The following is a 17,567-nucleotide window of genomic DNA, read 5'->3' as shown; positions in this document are numbered from 1 at the left end:
TTTTTTAATTAAAACATCCAAAGCCATTAACAGTTATCATGCTAATAGTCATCTGTGCAGAGTCCTTCCTGTATGTATGGTGTTGATAGATTTGACAGAACCTAAAAGCTCCAAGGTTCTTATCATCTTCCCAACCTACAGTGGAACTATTACATTCTATTAAGACAAAGAACTACATTTGAAAATGCTCCTAAATACATGCGTACATAAAACATTGACAGTACCTATCTTGGTTGATTTTCAAAAATTCCAAAACATTGTGAATTTTTAGAAGCTCATGCTCCAAAGGAGCCTTACATGTCTATCATCAGGTAAAAGACTTTAACTTCCAAATAAAAATAAGGAAATGTAATGTACAAGAAACTTTGTTCGAGTATATGTAGGAGATTGACTTTAGATTTCACATCAAAGATACTCTACATTTGTCATCCTATCCTTAGCAACTGCTTCCTTGCTTCCCCACATCAGGCAAAATTTCAAAACATTCCACTGTGATTTTAAGAAAAAGTCAGAACATCAGAACAATTCTCCCCAAGCACAGATGCTGAAAAAGAGGACCTTCCGTGAAGTGGTTAAATCACACTTTCATAACTATGTAGTTCAGGGATTTCACAATTGCTTGAAATCTTAGACATGTCATATAGGGGCAGATTTTTAAAGTATTTAGATGTCTACAGGTGCAGATAGATGCTTAGTGAAGTTTTCAAAAGTTCCTAGGCTCCTAACACCTGCTGATAGCATGCCTATCTACATCTGTACGTATCTAAATACCTTTAAAAATCCGGTGCCTTGTATTCATGCTTCTATGTCTAGGCATAATGACATAATCCAATGATAGAATGACAGCTTTCATTTTTAATTTCCAGGCCTTTACTGGTTATAAAGCTACTCATAGTTTCTTTGTGCTAGCTATCTATATCTTCATTTATATAAATAGATATGAATACAGCTCTTAAAGTACAGATCCCTATGGTGTGAAGTGGGGACTGTATATTAGTGAATCAAACAAAAGCTTTTTAATCAGACTTCTCCTCTTGCCATGGAAGTGATTGTGATGTCATCAGCAATGAATTGGGACATCAATGAAGGAGTCAAGCAGACAAGGAGGTTATTTAAAAACATCTGTTTTCACAAAAACACCCAAGTAATCAGCCATGATGGGAAATCAATTATAAAGTTTTTAGTTTATCTGCATGTGACAGGGAGTACTTTAAATTTTAAAAATCTAGCTCAAGAAACAATAGAGAAATAAATCAAATCCACATTGGTCTACTTTAAAACATAATATGCTTACTTATTCTATGATGTGCTCCTATGAACTACAAATAATATACGTTGACACAACAAGTAATCTCAGTGGTAACATGTTTATTTACTATTCCCTTTTAGTAGAAAATCCCCAGATGCAAACAAATTTGTGACATTATCCAGTTGATGCAGATGAAAAATCTTCCTATGGTGTCATATTCCATAAGGCTCTGGTATTAAATCCAGTCTGTTGTCTGCAGTTTTATGGAAATGCAGCATAACTGGTTTTCAGAGCATAACTAAACTATATTTTACTTTGAATCTTAAATATCATTGTGTAAATATATTAACAGGAATGTTTTGTAGTTGATAATTGAGCAATCACAAAATTGAATAAATGGTGTGTCCAGCTAGGCACATTATTTCTTTGTTTTCTAATCCTTTTGTTGTGCTTCGTTTTGTGAGTCCCCTGTACAGCTGAATAGAAAATGTTATCAATAAAGGAAAGCCATTAATCCACCCATGACAAAAATTAAGATATATTTGTCCTTTAAGGCTGACTGCCTCAGTTCTGTTCAGCTATAGAGGTCAATAACCTGTAAGTGTTTAATGAATATTGCTATAATGTTGCTTTCATTATTGAATTAGAGAAGACTTTGAAGAAGACATAATGGTTTGATGTATTTTGTTTTATATTTATTAAACATCACAAAATGTATATAAATTATATTACCACCAATTAATATTTTGAAAGAAGATGCACATTTATATAAGATTTACTTAAGAAAAAGTCATTTGAAATTAGTAATAAATAATAGGCATATAGTTTACTAATGAAGACATTTTCCAGTTTTGTGAATTCTTAGCGAATCTGAAATACATTTATTACTGTAGGCTATTTCACAATTCCTAGGGCTATTTTATTATAGTGTAATTTTGTATGAAAATTATATCTATACGTTATTTAATGTTTATTATTCTTTTTATCAGCTGTAATTCAGAAAATGGCAGGGCCAGTTAAATACACCAGGGTAGGAACTTGGTACCAAGATCAGAAAAAAGGGAAGCTTCATGTTTAAGGTGCCAATTCAGCTAAGCACTTAAGCACGTGCTTAAATCCATTCCTATTCGAAGTGCTGACATCTGTGGAATTTAAGTAAATATTTAAAGTTAAACACATACTTAAGTGTATGGCTGAATTAGGGTCCAAGTCATATTGAAAAAGTCATATTGAAGAACCTCAGTGAGTTACTAAACAGAAGAACAAATGAGAGTTAGAGAGATCAACCACTTACTAGTATTGATGCCACAGGAAATCTGTCTTTTTTCCACTCAGTAAAGATGGACCAGTAGCCAAATTTCTTAAGAACAGCTGCTATACAATTCAACCCCCTCAAAAGCCTTCTCATCTACTGAAAGAGCTAAGTGGTCTGAGAACAATTCAGTGGTCAATACTTAAACTCATAAACAGAGGTGGTTGGAAATTTTTGATGAAACAGGATGGTTTTTTTTTTTTTTTTGGTTGGAATGTATCAATTGTACAAATAATTAAATATTTATTGAAGCAGGCAACTGAACCTAGGTCATCCATCTCTCAGCTAAGTAGCCTAACCACCAGGCTATTGTGGGGTGGATTGCTCGCTGGAACAGGAATATCATTTGCTACCCAGCTCTATTCCCAACTGAGACAAATGGAAATGTTTTGTAAAAAATTACCTGTGCCTTAATTATTATTTGTATTGTGATAGTGCCTACAGGCGAAGGCTTCATTGTGCTAGGCACTGTACTATATATATATACATAAAGATGCTCTGAAGAACTTATATCTCTCTTTTTGACTGCTGGATGTTGCCCCTTGTATTTTGTTGTTCTAGGCCTTGACCCATGTGCCCCATAGGTAAATAAATTGATCCACACCCTCCTCTGTGTTCCTGAGATCCATCCTCTTCACATTTTTTCTCACTGTACCCCCAATTGTGTTTGTGCTACACCATGGAAATGGACAAACATATCTTCCAGAGATCCACCATTGTTTTCTACGCTTGTGCGTTCACATTTTTAATTTGGCTACATCTGAGTTTCATTGTCATTTCTATTTTTTTAAATTTTTCTTTGAATTAAGCAGTTAAGCACAGATAGAAGCAGATGCACGTGTCCATGTACCAGCACACAATCAGCCTATCCGAAGTTACGCATACACTAAAACAATAAGCATTACATATTTTAATTAATGTTAAATTATGAAATAAGGTTGGTTGAATCCAGGTCACCATGTGGCCTGCAATTCCACAGCTATGGAATTTGCCTAACAATCCAACCCTTTTTGCAGAATTGTCTTCCAGAATTTAAGATTGTATTTAGCAAAATGTTTCCTAGCCCTTACGGTTGTGAATAAAACCTTGAAAATGTGAACATAGTATAAACTGATGTAGCTTCCAAGTCCAAGATGGCTTGAAACAATAGCTCTCAGTAGGGTTAACTGCCCCATTAATCTAAGTAGGGTATTAACTTTTAAACCTAAATGTGGCTATAAGGGTATATCTACAAGGCAAGCGAAGGTGTGATTGTAGCTAGCTTTAATCTACCTAACAGGGATAACAATAACAGCATAGCTGTGACAGCACAGCCTAGCAAACTGGGCATATACTTAGGCTCCAATAGAGGGCTTGTACTCGAGTGGCTAGCTCATTCTGAACCCTATGCAACCATGTCTTCACTACTATAGTTAACCATTACAATTAGCATGGGTATACCTATCTGTCCATGCTACAATCACAGCTTCACTTGCAGTCTAGCTATACCCTAAATGGCAGTCCTATTTCCTGACTCACTGCGGATTATTTTAGTGGAGACATGCAGCTGATGTGTTTTTCACACAATCCCAGACTGCCACCCACATCTCCCCAGGTGCCAAAACTTCTTGTTCCCCCTGACACTGTCGATGATTTTGATATGTGTTGTAAATACCAAAATCTTAGCTATGTGAAAACGTGAAACCCTACAATAAATTGAATTTGATATCAAGACAAAAAACATAGCATTGACTTTTGTTCTTACATAGACGTTGATATTATTTCCTTTCATATTTGACTAATCAAAATCTTCTATTTTTCATTTCATAAATGTTGCCGAAGAATTTCCAGTCTGTCACTTCAGAATGCCATAGGATACAGGAACCTTCTAGCATGTAGACTGAGCTCACTACTGTATATATGGGATCCGGATATATATAACCATGTGATAGATTTCCATTTTATGAGACTAAATCTAGCTCTGTCTTAACTTATCCAGTTGCTTGTATCTTTAGCTGCTATGTTTCTCTGCTGCCTTGGCTTGTGTTACCTTCAGGTACATTTCTCAACAATGCCAGTCTGTTTCTCATTTACTCCTTCCATACTATCAGCTCCTTGTCTTTCCCCTCCTCACGTTGTCTAATTAATTATTTCTACTTTGGTCTGATTCAGTATCATTACTTTCCTCTGACCCTTTTTATAAAAGCCTATCCCCTCCCCTTAAATGCTACCTTTTAATCACATAGGGATTATTTCCCACCCTCATATGTCTTTATCCAGGACTATTGCTTCTCTTTCACTTCCACCTAACATTTTCACTCCCTACCAACTTTCCACCCGAGTCATTTATTTCTTCACTAAGAGGTCATTAGCCTCATTCTGTGAATCTCTTCCAATACCATTTTTCTTCCTCCCTCCCCCCACCCATTCATTCATCTGTTTGATTGTATCAGGTTTGTCTTCTCTCTCAGCCCTTTCTTTCAGTTTAGATTAATTTTATCACCACTACTTCTCCTTGACCATGTGCAAACATTTTGTATGCTATGAACAGATGTAGGTTACCACCCACGTTTATTGTTTCTAACATCGTTCAAGCGATTTGGGCCTAAAGATTTTTTTAAAAAACAGAACAGTTCTTGTAAATGATTTATTTAGAATTTTGGATGCTTATAAAGAGGTGGTGGTTACTACTATTGAATACCACATAGGAATGTTTGCACAATTTATTCAGTTGAGCATGAAACTGAACTGAAAAATACCAGAGTATAGGCAAATAGTCCTCTCTTATTAGATATTCCAAAACAATTATATTAAATATATTTATATGCAATATATTGTTTATGTGCAATATGCAATATATTCCTAATTTATTCTACTGTTATGCTAATCAACCGATAATATTTCCACCAATAGTTTACTTCTATGCACAGAACTACTAGCATTGATTTAGTACAATATTCTCTCTGTACCCACATGAATAGTAATATAATGTTTTATTTTAAAGTATGATTTTTTTTTAAAGTCACTTGCATGTAATGTGTGTGTGGTTTGTTGTTTGTTTTCACATTCTGAAGATCAGAGGAGCCTGGGGAAAGCTCACTCATCCTCTGCAAACTTGCCACTTTGCTGCCAATATTTGATCTCCAATCTTACATCTTGTTTATTTTGTTTGTGGCAAATTATCATTGTGGCAATGTGCCTTTGAAACAGACTACATTGATATGAAAATGTGCTCTGATCTGGCCAAGCGAAAAAATGTATAATCCCTTTTAACAATGATTCCAGGGAGCGTCCTGTAAAGATCCTGGGTTAAAATAATGAGATAGTCAAAACTCCCAAACCAATGCATATGCAAGTTTTAAAATATTTTTAGTGCAAAATATTTTAACAGTTAATAAGGATGAAAGTCAGACTTCAATCAGGTTCTGAGAAGAGATTGTAGAGAGGTGCAAGTGAGCCATGACTTACCGTTTGCATACTGGACCAAAAGAGACCATAGGTCTCTTGTGACCAGCCCCAAGTAATCTAATGATTAGCATTGTTAATGGCCTTAGAAAACATCAGATGTCACAGAAATTGTGTGTAGCGATAGGAGTTGAGGGAAAATTGGGTAAAAAGAACATGGTAAAATCATTTAGGTTTAGTGCTGAGGTGCATCATTAATTGCTCTGTACCCATCTATAGTGTATAGCGGGGACTTCAATAGGTTAAAAAAAGTAGCTCTGGTTTGATTAAAATATAACTTGTAATTTATAATGATAAATTATTTTATTTCAATAATACACCAGTGTATTAGTATAACCAATAATTTAATCTCTTTTAAGAATAGAACAATCCAACAGTCCTTCAGGTTTCAGTTAGGCCATGGTGATGCCCTGAACACGATAAAGAGAAAAAACCCCGATGTTCTGTGGTGATGCCTTGAACAGGAAGCTAAGGATAAAAACAATGCTTTAGAGTGACTATATATTGATTCAAAGCCCACTGAAGCCAATGGAGAGATTCAGATTAACTTCAATGAGACTTGGATCAGGCAGTATTGATTCAGAGGGGAATTGGATATGTATATGGATGGCAAGATGGTCCAGTTATAATAGCTAATGAAATATAAAGTCTTATTCTTTTGGGCTTTACCTAATCATCAAAAGTTAGAACAAACCTTTCATGGGGTGTGGATGAGAGGGGGGGAGATTAGCCCACATCTACATGCTACAGGGGGTTTCTTGTGATTTCGTCTGAAGCATGTTATGTTGGCCACTTTCAGAGGGATGGATACTGGACCAGATGGACCCTGGGTCTGATCCAGTCTGACATTCTCTGTTTCTACGAAATGGTTAGCTAGTGACAACCAAGATGCCAAATCACTGTATCTCATGAACAGGCTGGCAAACATTAAGTAGGTTGAACTTTCAAATTGTCTGCAAGATGTAAAAGGCTGTTGAACTGATAGAATGTAAGACTTCTTTACTTGGCTGGATTAGACATAGCTAGTGACACTTAATAGTGATATATAGAGGGTTTTGACAAATCTCTTTTATTATTCACCCTGACACATTAAGTACAGGATATTAATAAAATTCTCTACTATCCACAAAGAGAAAAGGAGATTATCCCAGTAGTTGGCTCATCCTCTGCCTGGTCTCGGCCATGGTCTCTTTCAGTCTCTTGCCCCTGGGTCCCCCTACAGGGGCTCACCCCACTTTTGGGGCAATCTCACTGTTCTCTGCAGGAGTTCATTTCACTCCTGTAGTCCTTTCCAAGCCCAATTACCTCTAGTTGCTGTCAGTGTTCTCCAAAATTTGCCATCAGTTGTTGGCTGGGAGCAGCCTTCCAGGCCCTTTGCCTATATCAGGCCTGCAGGGTCAGTCTGCCTAGATGGGGGGTGGGAAGGAAAGACCAGCCACTATGCTGGGTGGGGCTGGGCTTGGCTGGGCTGAGCTCCTCTTGCTACTGGAGTTCATTGTCTGTCCTCTCCTGGGCAAATTCCGCTCCCCTTGTGGTAGCGAGCTTCACCTTTTCAAACTCCCCTTCTCCTGGTGGAGCATGTTCTGCAGATGCACCTAACTAGTGCTCCCTGAGTGCAGGAAAGCTCTACTTTTCTATCAGTGAGATAGGGTTATGTCCCATCACAGTCCATCCCATCATAAAAACGGACAACCACATATTTAAGTTAAAGCAAAAAGACTCGGTCCTGTAATTTTTACACTGGCAAAACTCCCAGTGATTCTGATGGGAGTTCAGCCTTGAAATTTTGCCTAAGTAAGGATTGCAGCATTGATCCCTATATCATTTAGACCAAATACAAATCTAACTTTCAGTTGGTATAAAATAGGTACAGAGGAGTCACAAAGCTAAATATGACTAATGTAAGCATTTGTTATCATTTGAAATAATGTTATGTGAAGCAGAAAAAGAAATATATGAAATGAAATATATTTCAGGCTTAAATATATGGAGTCCTTAATTTTACAGCTGCTGGGATATGATTAGTGATACAAATGGCCTTCCATTATCTAGATTATTTAGATATTGTTCACAGAAATGCTGCAGCTTCTGAATTGTGTTATTTGGACTTCTTATGACCGTGTTTTATTTAATAGACTACACACAACCTAAAAGTGGCAGTTTTGAAAAATTGCTGTTCAGATTACTTTTTTGTTCAGGTCCTAGAGACGACAGAGCCATGAATACAGTCATGGTGACTATGGCTTGAGGAAAGTGATGGAAGATAGACAATTCTGCTTATATTGGCACCTATGTGACTCACAAGGAAACAGTCAACGTAATTAGATAGGGCAGGAAATTTGCTTCTTATTACAAGGTTTTTTTAAAATTATTATTATTTTTTAAAATTTCCTATCATGCAACTCTGTTGTTGTCCACCTCAATAATAGAGCAGCATCTGTCAGCTGACTCATAAGAAATGCATGCTACTGCCAAAAGATTTTCTCTTATGTGCAGGAGATCTCAATGATGCGGCCATGAACCTTTCACCCTCAGCCACACAATAAGCGACTTAGGCTGCGGGTGCTAACTTACACTTGCAGACATTTGTGTGTGGTATATACCAGATAAATTCTGACTTTGAATAACAGATTTCATACTTTATATCTATGAATGAAATGCTTGAAACATATACACTCCATATTTTCAATTAAAAAACCCCTGAGAATATTTTTGCAATGAGTATGATTTTTATCCATAATACACAATAGTCCAGATGCACGTGCAAAATAATCTATTTTATGAAAAGCTGGAATTGACTATTAATGTCAAGTTGCCAACTTGCCAGGCACACATTAGAAATAAAGACAGATGCCCAGATTTTCAGACTTGACTATCAATTATTGGTATTTTAGTTTTTGGTGCCCACCTGAGACTCCTTCATGCCTGTGCTGTTCCTTGACCCAAGATGCTGAAAAATTGATCAATTGTTTTTATTCTTCCCAAGGGCACAGAATAAATGGACACAGGTGCTAACACCTCTCTGCCAGGCTTGGAGACTTAGAATCCTGAGTTTCTCCTTAGATTTTTCTTGATACATTGTTATGTTTCAGATAAATCAAATAACCTGTTAGGATCTAGGAAACACACTGAATTCAGTCACAGGAATTGATATTATGCTTACACCAATGTTGAACAATGTGTGTGCTTCTAGGTGTGGGATGGCTAATGAACACCAAACGTTTTCTTATGTTCCTCTGACTATGGCTCTGATCCTGCAAGCTGCTATGTGCTTACAAACCCTTTTGCCCTCACAGAGTTCTATTGAAGTCACTGGATTGCCTTATGAGTGGAGGACTCTGCCCAGGAGGATAAGCTTGTAGGATCAGAGCTTGTGACACAAATTCCAACTTGCAAAGATATGTATTATTTTCTAGTGATGCTTAATAACACAGCACTTAAGCAGAAATTGATTTTGCTTAGTAAATGTGAATGACTTTCATTCATGCTGACTAACATCACATGAGTAAGCAGAGCTAATGAATAGTTTGCAGAGAGTAATTTATCTGACAAATTTAGAATTTCTGCTTGTAAATTTTCTATGGGCAGCTTATGCTTTTTTATTAAATATGTTATTTAAAATTATTCACCAAATAATTTCTACAAATGGTTATTTGCCTGAAGGTTGGGCATGAGTTGTTTGTGACACTGAGTGTACTCACGCTCCAAGATTTGAACTGTGTTGCTTGACTTTAACTGAATGCACAGGTCATCTGGTATTGTGTGAAATGCCTAGAATCAGGTTTCAGAAGTGAATACTCCCATTTTCAAATTCAATATGGTCTCTCTATGTTTGTCTAATATTTGTTTAAATTTAATTGTTTCTGTGAATATTCCTGCCAATCAACTCATCCAGTAGAACACATACAAAAAGCCAATATAAAAAAAGGGGAAAAACAACCAAAGTGAATTTAATTCTTTTTATTCAACTGGATAGTCACAGGAACATCTTTAAGATACTCACCGAGCTCTACGTTAAGAATGAAAAATTCAGCACCAGGCACTTTTTCTTGGCAAACTGCTAAGTTTTATGTTTAGCTCTTATGTTCATTCATAGTGTGCTTCCCTCATTGCTAGTGCTGAAATAGTTTTGAACAAGTAAAATAAACCTCTAAAAAGTTTCTACCAGATTTTCTTGATTTAAAAATGATGATTTATGATTATGCGAACTAGGTTTAATATGCATTAGGAATTCAAATACTGTTGCAATAATTTTTTAGTAAAAGCTGCTTTTTAAAACTACCTTTGCACATTCTCTCCACAAGCAATAATTCTTCATCTATAGAGTAATTTATTTCTTCTGGTTTTAATATGTTACAGATGAATGGTTGTATGTCTTTCCTGTTAGAGCATTACAAGACAGGCCACTTTTGCATTAGGCTGGTACTACAACAGATACCTGTGGTGCTCTTCATGGTTCATGTGGTACTAATTTAAATGGGAAGTTGCACATATTTCATTGAAACACTTGGTAAAGCCAGCTTTCACAGAAGGGTGCAAATGATGGACTGTTCTCTGTGTGCAGCTGAACTGCTCTAAATGTGTCAGTGAGGGTTATGGATCATTTCATTCACCCATCAGCTCTGGTCCGCTGTGTGTACAAATCACAGTATAGTGTCATCCAACAGAACATTCCTGACAATACTAGAACATTTATAGTACTGCCATTTTTAATAGGAGTTCTGCAACCCTGTTTAAACAGTATTACTTCTTTAACTCTTTAAATTCTATATTTGAAGTGATTTTGCTTTTGCTCTCTGTTAGTTGTAGTGCCACTGTTTTGGCGCTTTGGTTTTTCCTAATAGCACAGCCACAGGAAGAGTAAACCAGAAAAATCCAAGGTTAAAAATAACAAGTTGCAACTTGGAACCTAATTCATGAAACATTTACACTCCATTTATATTATGTTCCCTTCTGTTTTCTCTTAGAAAGTATGAGCATGGAACTTGGTACAGTACAATATGCCCTGGGCACATATTCCCTTTAAATATCAAACCTTCACTCTCTGTCAGGCATTGATTGAATTGGAGATAAATGTTGTGTGATTACTGAACCCTTTGTCTTCCCTTTTGCTTTCCTCCACAGCTAGGAGAACCAAGCATTTGCCAGTTGTACTGCAATATTTTCCCGTTACTCTGATTTTACTGCTGTGAAAGAAGCTTTAGTGAAGTTGAAAAAGACTCTGTGGTGGCTCCAAGACACATTTGGGATGAATTCCTGCATTTATTTTTATGATTGTTATTTATGTGTTTATTGATATTGTAGTTGTGTTCTTCCCTGATCAAGCTTGGGACTCCATTGTGGTAGGCTATGTACAAACACAGAAGTAGAGATGGCCCCTGCCTGTCCTGTAGAAAGTATTATCAGAATTTCCAACCATGGGTACCTAAAGTCAGGCACATAAATCCATACTGGGCACCTAAATAAGTGGCTTGCTTTTCTGAGGACTGAGCATCTATGGCTTCCATCAAAATAAATGTGATTTTTCGGCACGTCAAACACAAACCACTTATCTAGGTTTAGGAACTTAATTTTGAAAACTGTGACCTGCATCCTTATAGTACCGATGAGCCCAAACCCAGAATACCTAATCTCTCCCCCATCAGGGTTTAGAACATGAGGATGTTTAGCTTTGGATTTGAACTTCATCACATAGGTCCATCTCTGCTTTTGAATATGTATTAAGATATTGTTATCCTAACATAGCAGGTCATCTCCATGATGAATAGGAAAGGTTCCAAGTATAATATTCAATAAGAGGTGGAGTCAGATTCAGAAGGAATCCCATAATGCTCAACTCGAAAAGTACACTTTTTTTCAAATGAACAATTAATATGCAAATTAACCCTGTGCAAAGTTTTTGCACTTTTTCATGAGCTGAATGCAAAAATCTGAGATAATTGCTAATAATTGAGGTGTATGTACTAACGTTAGCCACTGAACACGTGTTACATAGCCCAGTCTAACTCTGTATGAGGGAGTACCTCTCTGTAGACAACAATAATAGCTAATTTAACATTTGTGTTTCTTCAGTGTTTGAAAAAATACCCCAATGTTTATGTTAAGCACACATATTTCCACCGGGCTCATTTTTAACAAGACAATTTGGCTTCACATGTATTTTTTGTTATGATTATTTTTAATTTACTGTGAAGAGCCTCTTCATAGTCTAGTTTACAGTCAATTTTCATGATTATTCTAAATTCCTCATTCCACTGAGTTTAAAATTTTCTGTGGCTTGAATATTGCCACTTTTAGCTGCCCAGCAAAAAAAATTACATCAAAACTACAAAATTTAACACATGGGTAGATTTTGTCATTTATTCTTACAAGAAAGAATGATTAAAGTAAAGTAACAATGTGGATGAGGTAATATATTTTATTGGACCAACGTCTGTTGGTGAGAGAGACAGGTTTTCAAGAAATTGCCATTAGTTAAAAACAAGACATGATTTTCTGTCAATAAATCTGACAGAGAAAAAATATGGTGATGGAAAATATTCTTTTAACCTGCTTCTGAATGGGACTGGGTTATTTTTAAGAAATAAAAGGTAACTCCAGGTCCTGGTAAAATAACCGTGCCTCCTGAATTTCCTAGCTAAAAGCCCACCTCAGCTAAGGCAAAGGTACACAGGTCCATTATCCAAACCGAGTAACTGATTGAGAAGAGCGTTTAAATGACTTATTGAAAGCTACATAGGGATTTTATTCTAGTTCCCCATCTCTGAGAAGGAAGACCCGTGTCTTAACCACTAGATTTCACTGGATTAGGTCATGCTTTGATGGCAAAGCTCAAAGTCAGAGGGGCAGTTCAGGGATGTACCAGGTGAGGAGGCAGGGAAATTTCAGAGCTGCTCTTTGCGGGAGGGCAGGCTACACTCTGATGTGTTCCACTGAGACCCCCCTTTAGGGCATTATGCTCCCTGGGCGACATAGGAATGGAGCAGAGGACTGTAATTATGCCAGTCCCTTTCGCAGGGGGTTCCCTTCTCCCATTGTGCACCCATATAAGAGTCAAGCATGGTCTGATCTTTGATAATCTATAAAGAAATATGACTACCACTTCTGCATAAGCCTATAGAGTATCACATTTCCATCAATGTGTTTCAGTCATCTCTGGCATTATCAGTAATGCGTCTTCTTAACAAGTTATTGTATTTGAAAAACTATAGGGATTAAAAGCTTGATAAAATTTTAGGGGCCAGAACCAATTTCATAAATTCTTGTTGCTTAACTCTTGCTTACTCACTGATGTGTGTTAAAAAGACAAAGATTTTTTCTTAAATGAACATTATATGTTCCAAACTGATTTGTAAATCATTAAATGAGTTTGACGTTTTAAAAGAAATGTTCATTTTGAGTTCCAGTACATTGTAGGCATATATTCCACACAGTTACGCAATGTGCAGGTTAGAATTAGTGGAATTCCTAAGCAATGAGAAAATCACAGACTCTTTTCCCATTGATATCCCACAAAGGAACTAAACTGGGAAACCAATGTGGTTTTTAGGGGAAACCTGAATAGGACCCTTAGTGGTGTTCAGTTTTCAGGAGCTGGCATGTTGTTCCATTTTGTCCAATTATCAATAAATAAGAGGGATTAGCTGTTGGTAATGGTGTAGTGGACAAAAGGTGCAGGTCGCATGCAGTGAATGCAGAAAAGTGAGAGTGTACTTAGGAAAAAAAGCTTTTCTAAATTAGCAATGAAAAGAGATGATTAGGTTAACTGTTTAGTTTCTAAAGTAGATTAGTCCTGATGATATGAATTCACTATTGAGTGATATGTCAAGGTTCATCTAACTTTCATCTTCGTACTGCAAAATAATCATTTAGCCCTTCGTCTAACTTGCTGCAGAAAAACCTAGGTATAAATAGCAAAGACTTTGGAAATAGTTGAAAATGACCTTGAGATCTTAAACCTAAAGAGAAGACAAACAAGGGACAAAAGTGAAACTTCAACTTGTTAAAATTTAGATTCAGACTAATCATTTTATTCCTTTAAATGTCACTTTGGCCATTCACCTGAAATCAGTCCTGAAAAGAACAATAACAATGCATCTGTCTTTAAGCATGGGATGCTAGATATAAATGAAGGTGTACTGTACGGAAGATAGGTTGATTTATACTATGAACAGATTCCCAGCCTTTATATCATCTCTCTTTAAATACCAATTTAAGCAATGTGCTATTCTCAGTCAATTAGGAAAAGTTTGGTATGCAGAGTTTAGAGATTCAGATAGGAACTATGAGCCTGGTTATTTGCACCATCCAGGAATCTGAGAAACAATAGATAAGAACTTATTTATATTCAAAGATTAATTTGGAGGCTCCTAGCTGGGGATGGAAAAGCACCTCCCACTGTGTACACAGAAACTAGATATCTAATAAATCTTTGCCACTCTAGTCCTCTAAGCGTATAGCAGAAAAGGACACAGTAAGACACATAACTGCTTAGCAACAGAAATTTCAGCCAGTGGAACATTATCTGAAATCTGACATCACACATTATACAATTAACTGATAAAGCCCTCCAGACAACCTGTTCTTTATAGTATGTTGGATGTAACAGTAGCTGCAATCTAATTCACTATATGTCTGAATGAATAATTTGTGGGAGGAGTGAGAAGAGAGATGATAGTATTGTAATATATTTTCATTTAAAAAATGCCAAGTTTTCTGCAAGCTGGCCTCTTGGACATCCACAGTTTCACATCAGGACATGGAAATTGATATTTCAAGTTAGTTTCAAGCACTAGATAACACAACAGGCACAGAAATGTCCAACTGTAGTCCGGCTATTAAAAATAACTGTCTTAGTCAGCGGTGCCTTAAACATCTTTTCATTGTGGTTGTGCTGAGGAGGCCAGAAATGGAGCTACCTCAGTCTGCTTTGTCTATTAGTTTGTGTCAACAAGCAAAAAAAGATGTGGCTATGGCAGCTTGGAAATATTGTTCTGTGCAAAAAATAAGCCCACAGCATCTTATATATATTCTTTATACACTTTTTTGCTATCCCAGCATGAACATTCGGAGTTTGAAATCGAAGGATAGATGAAGGGTTGGGAGAACCACAGTACATCAGACACATTCCTTCCTAATGAAACTGACCAAAACCTCTTCCATTTAGAGACCATTCTGCTGAAGTTACCTGAGTTTGCCACTTTATGGTCAGCTGCAACATGATAATAAACCTTGTTCATATAGCAAGCAAGGGGTGTTTTTAATTTTTTATTAGGGGAGATTGGAGACACATATTCCATTTTATGAACTAAAATACCTGCTGCAATTGGCTTGTAGATTGTACTTTTCTCAGAGATATGGCCTAGAAAATGGCTGATCTGTGCCAAGTAAGTGATGTTTATCAACTCGCAGCCCTTTATGAACACAGGGGAGAAAGATGTGTGTAACAGGATTATAAAGACTTGAATCGAATCCAGACAAACTGCTCTTATTTTGCTTCCTGCTCTGCAAACATTTAAATACAGTTCTAATGACAAAAATAGAAAATAAAAAAGCCTAATTTTCCCCAAAAAGCTCTATTAGTCTCTGCAGAAGGAATAATTAGGTTTGTTCAACACCTTCTAATTTTTCTTCCTTGGTATGACAGTACTGTAAGGCCTTTAACTATACATGCCACTCTCACTTCAATATTGTCATCCAAAGCCAAGTGTTTGAACATTACAGAGCAGCGTATAGTAAACAAAGATGATTATATTTGTATCTGATAAAATTAGGAGCTAAGATTTTCTATTTCAGCTTTGTAGTAGTAAATAGTATAACATCCTTATTAGGAGGCTCTAATTGTTTGAAATGGCATTTCATGTTTGTTTTATGAGAGGCTAGTATTGTTTGATAAATGTGGTAATCGAGTATATGATTAACTGACCTAAATTAACAACACACACAGCTGAGAACTGAATGTTCTACAAACCTGGTTAAGCCATGTCTTGTAAGCACACCTAATCTTATTATGCTGTTGTGATACCCTTTGGTCTTCTCCAGCTGACTCATTGATCCACTAACTCTGAGAATTTAGATACTAACTATCTCATACTACTGGCTTTGCCATTAAGTTAAATCTTCTGCATGTTTTTGCAAGAAAAGCTCTTGAAATTAAACTTTCCAATTTCTAATTGTTCCAAGTAATTCACAGAGCAATTCCCATCCATTTCCTGATATCAGTTAGCTGAACTATTTTTTGTCAGGTTTCAGACTGTAACTGGCCAGGAGAACAGCCAGATCAATATTTTTGCTTTCCTTTTTGATCTACAGGTGAATAGCTTGTTATATTTATTTGGAATTAATGTTATAATCACTACAGTCACTTCCAAACATTATGGTCCAAATTCTGATATCCTCATTCACACTGAGTAATGCCATTCTCCTCAAAGCCAATGAGACCTATTGTACAGTAAGATGATGTTCAGTATGAGTAAGGTTATCAGACTCGGGTCCTATGATAGCTGCCCAATGCCAAAGAAACTGAATTTCTCTCTCATTGGTTGGGCTAACTCACAGTTCACAAACATAAGTAGATATTGGGAGGGAGGAGGGTCATGAAGGTCTGCAAGCCCCACACACCAGGAATGCTCAGGAGTTTGGTTACTGGTAGAAACCAAAGCGTGCTAAAGTCTTCTATTGATATTGTTTAGCGTTTCAATTTTGAGCCCATCAGCTTCTGATATCCACCAACAAGGGCTCTGGACAACTTTTGTCTGTTTGAAAAGAATTTTTGGGGTTTGGGAGTGGAGAAACCATGCTTCATATCCACAACAATCTTTAACTGTCTTTCCTTTCTGAATACAATACACATCAAGACCAACATTTGTTTCCAGAAAGTTATCTAAAGTTTCACAAAAAGAGCCTGGCTTGTGTTCTGAGCTAGTTCCTCTCCCCAAATCCTAGAGACTGTCCATAGCAACATGATGCCCTTTGTGTAATAATTTTCAGCTTCCTATTAGTCACACATTCAAGAAGATGTTTTAGTTGTCTCATGCTTTTAAAAACTCAACGTTCCTAGACTTCATAAAAGTGACTATGTATTTGCTGATGTGATTAATGTGTTTTCAGTTATACCTCAATGAATAAAATGAAAATGTAATTCAATATTAATTAACTAAGACATCTATTACTTTTGAAACATTTTTGTTAGCCACAAGATAGCCATTTCAAAAAATCCATGACTAAATTAAAACTGATTCTTGGTAGAGAGTGTTGTAAAATCCTCTCGGTTGGAACGAAGGCATTGTATTGTTTGGCTTCAGTTATCTGCCCCCATTCAATTTAAAAAAGGAAAGGAACAGGAACAGAATCTTTTCTTTTGTATTCATATGATTGCCTTTGAGAGGGTTTTCTAGATATTTATTCTGTTTTTATGGTATTGGTTTGCATCCCAAGATTTTGCTGGGGAAAATAACATTAGTAACTGTTGTTGTGTGAGGACCTGAAGTTATAGGAGGACTGGACATTGGCAGTCCATAAATCCTGCAGTGGCTCAGTAAGGTGATCAAAGAGAAAATCTAG

This window comes from Emydura macquarii, unplaced genomic scaffold (genome assembly GCF_026122565.2).
Source record: "Emydura macquarii macquarii isolate MOO-44397 ecotype Brisbane River unplaced genomic scaffold, CSIRO-AGI_Emac_v2 contig_2531, whole genome shotgun sequence".
Taxonomy (NCBI): Eukaryota; Metazoa; Chordata; order Testudines; family Chelidae; genus Emydura; species Emydura macquarii.
Note: the sequence above shows the minus strand (reverse complement) of the source record.